The sequence below is a fragment of the Octopus sinensis genome, unplaced genomic scaffold (assembly GCF_006345805.1).
Source record: "Octopus sinensis unplaced genomic scaffold, ASM634580v1 Contig15237, whole genome shotgun sequence".
In the NCBI taxonomy this organism is placed as follows: domain Eukaryota; kingdom Metazoa; phylum Mollusca; class Cephalopoda; order Octopoda; family Octopodidae; genus Octopus; species Octopus sinensis.
This window is the reverse complement of record NW_021833624.1, coordinates 26,177-32,720: the sequence shown is the minus strand read 5'-3', so window position 1 is coordinate 32,720 and position 6,544 is coordinate 26,177.

Genomic DNA, 6,544 nt, shown 5'->3' with positions numbered 1-6,544 from the left:
AATTATGAAATATACTGTTAAAGAATGCAAAATGGCTACAAAAATTTCACTATTCCTCGGAATACGGGAAAATAAATAGTCCAACAAAGCCTGCAAACAGGCAAAAGTTCACAATAACAATTTTCAGCAATAATTTTCAATAACAGTCTACTATAATTAACAGAATTTCAACAATAAAAATGCCTATTTCACAAAGCGCGAACAAACTACGACCGAAGTCTTCAAACGGAAGCAAGCTTCTTACCACACAGCCACATGTTTTGGATAACATTTATCAGATTCTTTCACAATTTAAATTACTGAAAAAATTGTTTCAAGTTAGGAAAGAGCCATACGTTTTAAGTCTATTAGATTTAGCCGTCAGTTAAGTTTAGATATGACTAGAATAGAAGGTAACCTAGTTAAGGCTTTAGAAGAGGGATTTAGATTGGGCTCTGCATTCCAGATTCTGGTAGCGAGAATGGCCTTGGGCCGTCACCTCACAGCCAAACATGAGAGATGCAGGGTTCGAGTTAAAGTACATGCATTGGGCCGCGAGGGAATTAATGACTCTACAAAGCTCACATCAGATCATCGTTTTAGAAGAGACGGTGGAGTAGCGTTATATGTTTAGAGGACTTCATTGTTAAACCTGTACTTCTGTTATTTCAAACATCGTCTTGCGGATAAACAATAATCCGTGAGCGTGAGATATACGGAGAGGTCATTGGTACCAGAACTAAATTTGCAGCAGTATAGGGTTTTGTGGGGATTTCTTGACGGGTTAGAAATACATTGAAAAATATTCTGCCAGAAAATTATATCTGCCGGCTTGTGAGGTGAGGCGTAAAGCAGCGTTTGTTTTAAAGGATACTTCTGGAAGTGTCATTTGTTTCTCTCTTTGAACTGAAAATTAAAGACGTTCCTATGAATCCTTGAGTAGATGGCAAATTTCAGACAAATATTCAACATACAAGCCATCTTGACACTAAATATGGTTTGTTTTCTATTTCAAGGTATAAAATATTAAAAGAATAAATTTAAAAAATGAAAAGAAATAAACACTATATTCTTATGCAGAACAGAAGGAAGAATTTTGAACACATAATTGTTTTCTGAAACATTCTTTTCTACGAAACCATTCCTACGCGAATTCACTTTCACTTTTTCTTCTTTGACAGTTTAATAGCACAGCGGGGCTAATCTCACTGGGTTCAAATCTCACTGAGGTCAACTTTGTTTTCATCCTTTTGTGGTCAATAAAATGAGCACCAGCTGAGCCCTGGGGTTGATGTAATCGACTTACTCTCTACCCCAAAGTTACTAGCCTTATGCCAAAATTTGAAAGCAATAACATTTTTATTATAACGTTTATTCAACTGAGCTACGGGATCATTAGCGCTGTAACAACATTTACCGTAAATCCTCGAGTATAGTCCGCCCTTGAGTATAATACGCAAGGGATTTTTAGGGGGCTGTATCTCTTAAAAACCTAAACCTTGTGTATAATACGCACCGCTTCTCTAACTTGAGTCAAGGAGGTCTATATAACGTCCTTAGTTTGTAAAAATGTATACGGTAACGTCCTTCAGCATATGATATAACTTCAAGTTTAAACATAGCTGAATAAGATCTACGAGGCATTTTAAGGGCATGTAATGTTTAAAATGTTTTATTGGAGATTAATGTACAGGTTTAAGTCCCGCTCATAAAAAAAACCCTAGTAAAGACCCACAGTAGTTCAAACATTTAATACTGGTATTTAATTAAGTATCTATTGTTTGCCACGGTAATGATGCAAACTGCCAATACAAACAGCAGGATGAACTATTTAGCGCTAAACTATTAAGCACAATTCGTGCGTAATTAAGCCAGCAGCACCTAGTCGAACAAACACTTCCGCACATGCGTAATACAATAATGGTGATGTTCTTAACTGTTATATGGGAATGTAAATATGTTTGCAAATTGTTTTTGTTACGTGTTATTCTATATTCTGAATACTTTCATTTTAATAAATGTTGCTTACTGCAAGTTATGGATGATTCTTTTATGACTTCATTGCTTTCAGGCTTAGCTTAAGGTATTTTCGCGCCCGACATCACAAAATGCGTCTGAATAAACATTGCCGGACAGCAAATAGAGACTCGGACATTGCTTAGAAAATATTTTTCATTTTTAACCTCGTATATAGTACGCACTAGGGATTTTGACCTTTAAATTTTGGGAAAAAATGCGGATTATACTCGAGGATTTACGGTAGTTGCTTTTCTCGACACGAATCTACTCTGTCAATCGTATGCGATGCTCAATACGATTTGAGAGTTGACTTCTTGTAGTACTTCTGTGTACAACTTTTGTTTGCCTCTCCAGGTTAGGCGGATGAAAAATTTTAGATCAATTCAATTCTTGTTGATTAGCCTCAATTAACTCCCAAGCTGCATTTCAAAGTTAATTTCCGAGATCAGCTATTTTTTCTTTTTGTTTTTATCTTTTTTATTATTAAGGTCTGACTTATCAGATCGATGATCAAACGTTCTCAAACCGTCACGTGACTAATCCGCCTACTTTTTTTTAATGGCAGTTGTTTGTATCTTTTATCTTTTACATGCTTCGGTCATTGAACTGCGGCCATACAGCAGAACAGCCTAGAGTTTCTGGTCGAATAAATCAACCCTAGTACTTTTTTTAAAGTCTGGTAGTTTTTTCTATCAGTCGCTTTTGCCGAACCGCTTAATTACGGGGATATAAACAAAGTAACAGCCATTGTCAAGTAGTAGTGGTACAAACACAGCCACACAGATGCATACATACACATACAGACAAATACGACAGGCTTCCACAGTTTCCGCAAAACAAATACACTTACAAAGCATTGATCGGTCAGGGACTATACTAGAAAGCACAGCCAACGTGCCGCGCAGTGGGACGGAACCCCAATACCTCATGGTTGCAAACCGACCATCTTAATTATATACTTTTCTACTCTTAGGCACAAGGCCCGAAATTTTGGGGGAGGGGGCCAGTCGATTAGATTGACCCCAGTACGCAACTGGTACTTAATTTACCGACTCCGAAAGGATGAAAGGCAAAGTCGACCTCGGCGGAATTTGAACTCAGAACGTAGCGGCAGACGAAATACTGCTAAACATTTCGCCCTGCGTGCTAACGTTTCTTATTTTATTATTGCCCACAAGGGGCTAAACATAGAGGAGTCAAATAAGGACAGACAAACGGATTAAGTCGATTAGATTGACCCCAGTGCGTAACTGGTACTTATCTAATCGATCTCGAAAGGATGAAAGGCAAAGTCGACCTCGGCGGAATTTGAACTCAGAACGTAACGGCAGTCGAAATACCGCTAAGCATTTCGCCCGGCGTGCTAACGCTTCTGCCAGCTCGCCGTCTTCCATCTTAATCATATAGCTAAGTCTGTGCCCATGAATTTTTTTCTTGGTGTTTGGCAGCAATTTCGTGCAATAGAGGCTATCCCATTGCACTATGTTTATTTATGTAGGAGGCGTGATTAGTTGGAACCTGAAACTGCTGTGGGTGGTCTGGTTTTTTTCACAAATGTCTTTCACAAATGTCTTAGAAAAGAACTTCATTTAGTAAACTATAACGAACGTTATTGTATTTCCGGTATGTTCGAGTATTTCTTGATGACTGGTTTAATGGTTATCAAAATGATCTTAAAAGACTTCTGATGGGAAGGTACATCCGGAAGTTGTAAGATGACATATTGTATAAATGTTTTTTAGTGTCACAAGGACTGTTTTCTACTCACAGGATGATGCTTTGAAATGAGGAAGCAGAGGCCTAAGAATTAAGCCCTTTCAGACACACTGCGCCAATCCACCATGTTTTCTGGAACGTCGATGTGACGCGAGCTTTGTAGAGGCTTCAGTGTATTGTATTACTGAATTACTAATAGATGTATTTCACTTCAAACCATATACGTACATACGCACAAAAGTAACCCCACACACACACATACATATACACACACACAACACACTCTCTCTCTCTCTCTATCTATATATATATATTATATACATATATATATATATGTATATATATATATTATATATATATATATATATATATATATAGGTCCCGGGTTGAGTCTGGGTTAACAACAGTAAATAAGGTACTCAATACATGGCAGAGTAAATTAATTTATTTTATAGAAGGAGCTTCTACAGGACTAGAACTGTTTCATTCCTGATGATTTCATTTGAATGAAACAGTTCTAGACCTGTAGAAGCTCCTTCTATAAATAAATAAATAAATATATATATATATATATATATATATATATATATATATATATATATATATATATAATTAATATATAATATAGATAGATAGATAGGTAGGTAGGTAGATAAGTTTCTTTATTGGCCACACAGGGCTGCACACAGATAGGACAAGTTACAAGGTAGAGCTTTTCTTTTGGGGGAGAAAAAAAAGTGGCGTAGGTTTTCGATCAAAATGGATCGTAAAAGGAAAAAAGAACAAAAAAAAGAAAAAAAAGAAAAGAAAAAAAAAGAAAAAAGGGAAAAGGAACAAAAGAAAAATGAAAAAAGAAGAAAAAAGAGGAAAAAAGGGGAAGAGGAAAAAAAACGATCAATAGGGATCGTGTATCACAGTGTCATGATGTATGGTGTAAAGGGGAAAGCAAGTAAGGTTTATCCGTGGGAAGAAAAGCCTACGAAAAATACCACGGTAACTTTGGTCAATATTGTTATATGTTACCACATTTGTTTGCAAGTGGGTAACCCTCTGTTTTCAATTTCTGGGTTCATAGGGTTATGCTCAAGGGGGCTTCGTCATTCATACGTGCCATCCTTGCTACATTCACCCATCTTTTTTTAAAACGTTCGCTAGACAAAACTTGCCTCTCTACTCTCACTTTCCTTTTCAAGTGGTACTTGAAGAAGTTGATGAGAGATTGACCAGAGAGGAAAGTGTTTGTCTCCAATCCTTTCAGACGCACATCAGATACATTCTTTCGCCATAGCCACAAGGATGATGAAAATAGCTCTTCCTTCCCGTTTGAAGGAAGAAGGCATGACAATATTGACGATAGACTCAGCATAGATAGATAGATAGATAGATAGATAGATAGATAGATAGATAGATAGATAGATAGATAGAGATAGATAGATAGATAGATAGATAGATAGGTATTTAGAGGAGGAAAAACATATGCACATGAAGTTTTGTTTCTGTTTCGGCGTACATCATTGCTTGTAGATTCATAAAAAAAAAGCATTGATTTATCAATCACCCTCTATTAGAGATGAAAGCAGTAACTATACTGAGGAGTAATGTTTGTCGTCTCTTCAACATGGCTGAACCGACGTTACTTCCATTTTATCTCAATCTCTGCTATTAGCTTATTTGAGTTATTTCCCTTAGCTTAATTTTCTTTTCTTTTTCCTTTGTTTTTTATCTCGCAATACCAAAACTGAGAGGGCGGCGAGAAAGAGGGATAAAAGGAAGAGAGTAAAGGAGAAAGAGAAAGGAAGAGAGAGAGGGAGAGGGGGAGAAAGGGAGAGAGGGAGGGAAGTTAACACACTCTGCAGTTAAAAAGCCACATAATCAGATATTCTGAACAGTTAAGAGATGGGAATGGAATGGCATCTGAATCTAATTGTAACAAAGCTACCGTGTTATTGTTGTTGTTGGTGGTGGTGATGATGATGGTGGTGGTGGTGATGATGGTGGTGATGGATGGATGGTGGTGGTGGTGGTGGTGGTGGTGGTGGTGGTGACAGTCTCGTTGTTTGATATTTTTTGTTCTTTTTTTTTATTCTATTGTTATGTTCTTCTTTTCGAATGTTTGTTGTGTTGTTGTTGTTGTTATAATCTTTAAGAATGAGTGACTTGTGTGAAATAGAGATGGATGGATCACTGAAACGGATCACTGAATTTTCAACAACGTTAAGAAGACTAAAACAACAAAAAAACAAAAAAAAACAACATCAACAACAACAACAACAACAAACCAGTACAAACAACATACACTGACAATATAAACACAATCACCATCACCTTACTTCCACGTACCCACCCCTCACTAGCAGCGGTACAGCCAACCACTGCCAACCCACAAACACAACCAGCACCATTTCAACCTCCATCACCACCACCGCCACCAATAACAACAAAACTAACAATCTCTACTATCGCAACCACCAACTACTAACACCTCAACCCCACCACCACCACCACCCACCTCCGCCACCACCATCTGAACAGCCACCGCCAACCACAGAACACAACCGCCAACATGGCGATCAGTTACTATCACGACAGGCGTAGCGGTGTGGGAAGAAGCTTTTTTTTTTCTTTTTAGAACCGGACAGAATTGTTGTGCTGCTTGGCAGCGGTTTCGAGAAAATGTATTCAGACGTTAGCGGGTCTGAATTGTCTTCAGCGGCGGAGGAGCTGGTGAAGGCGGTGAGAAGAATGGACGGAATATTGAAGAGAACAAGAAATTTTTCTGAGGCGGTGGAGGTGAAGAAAAAGGATGTAGACCTGGCTGGACTAAAGGAAT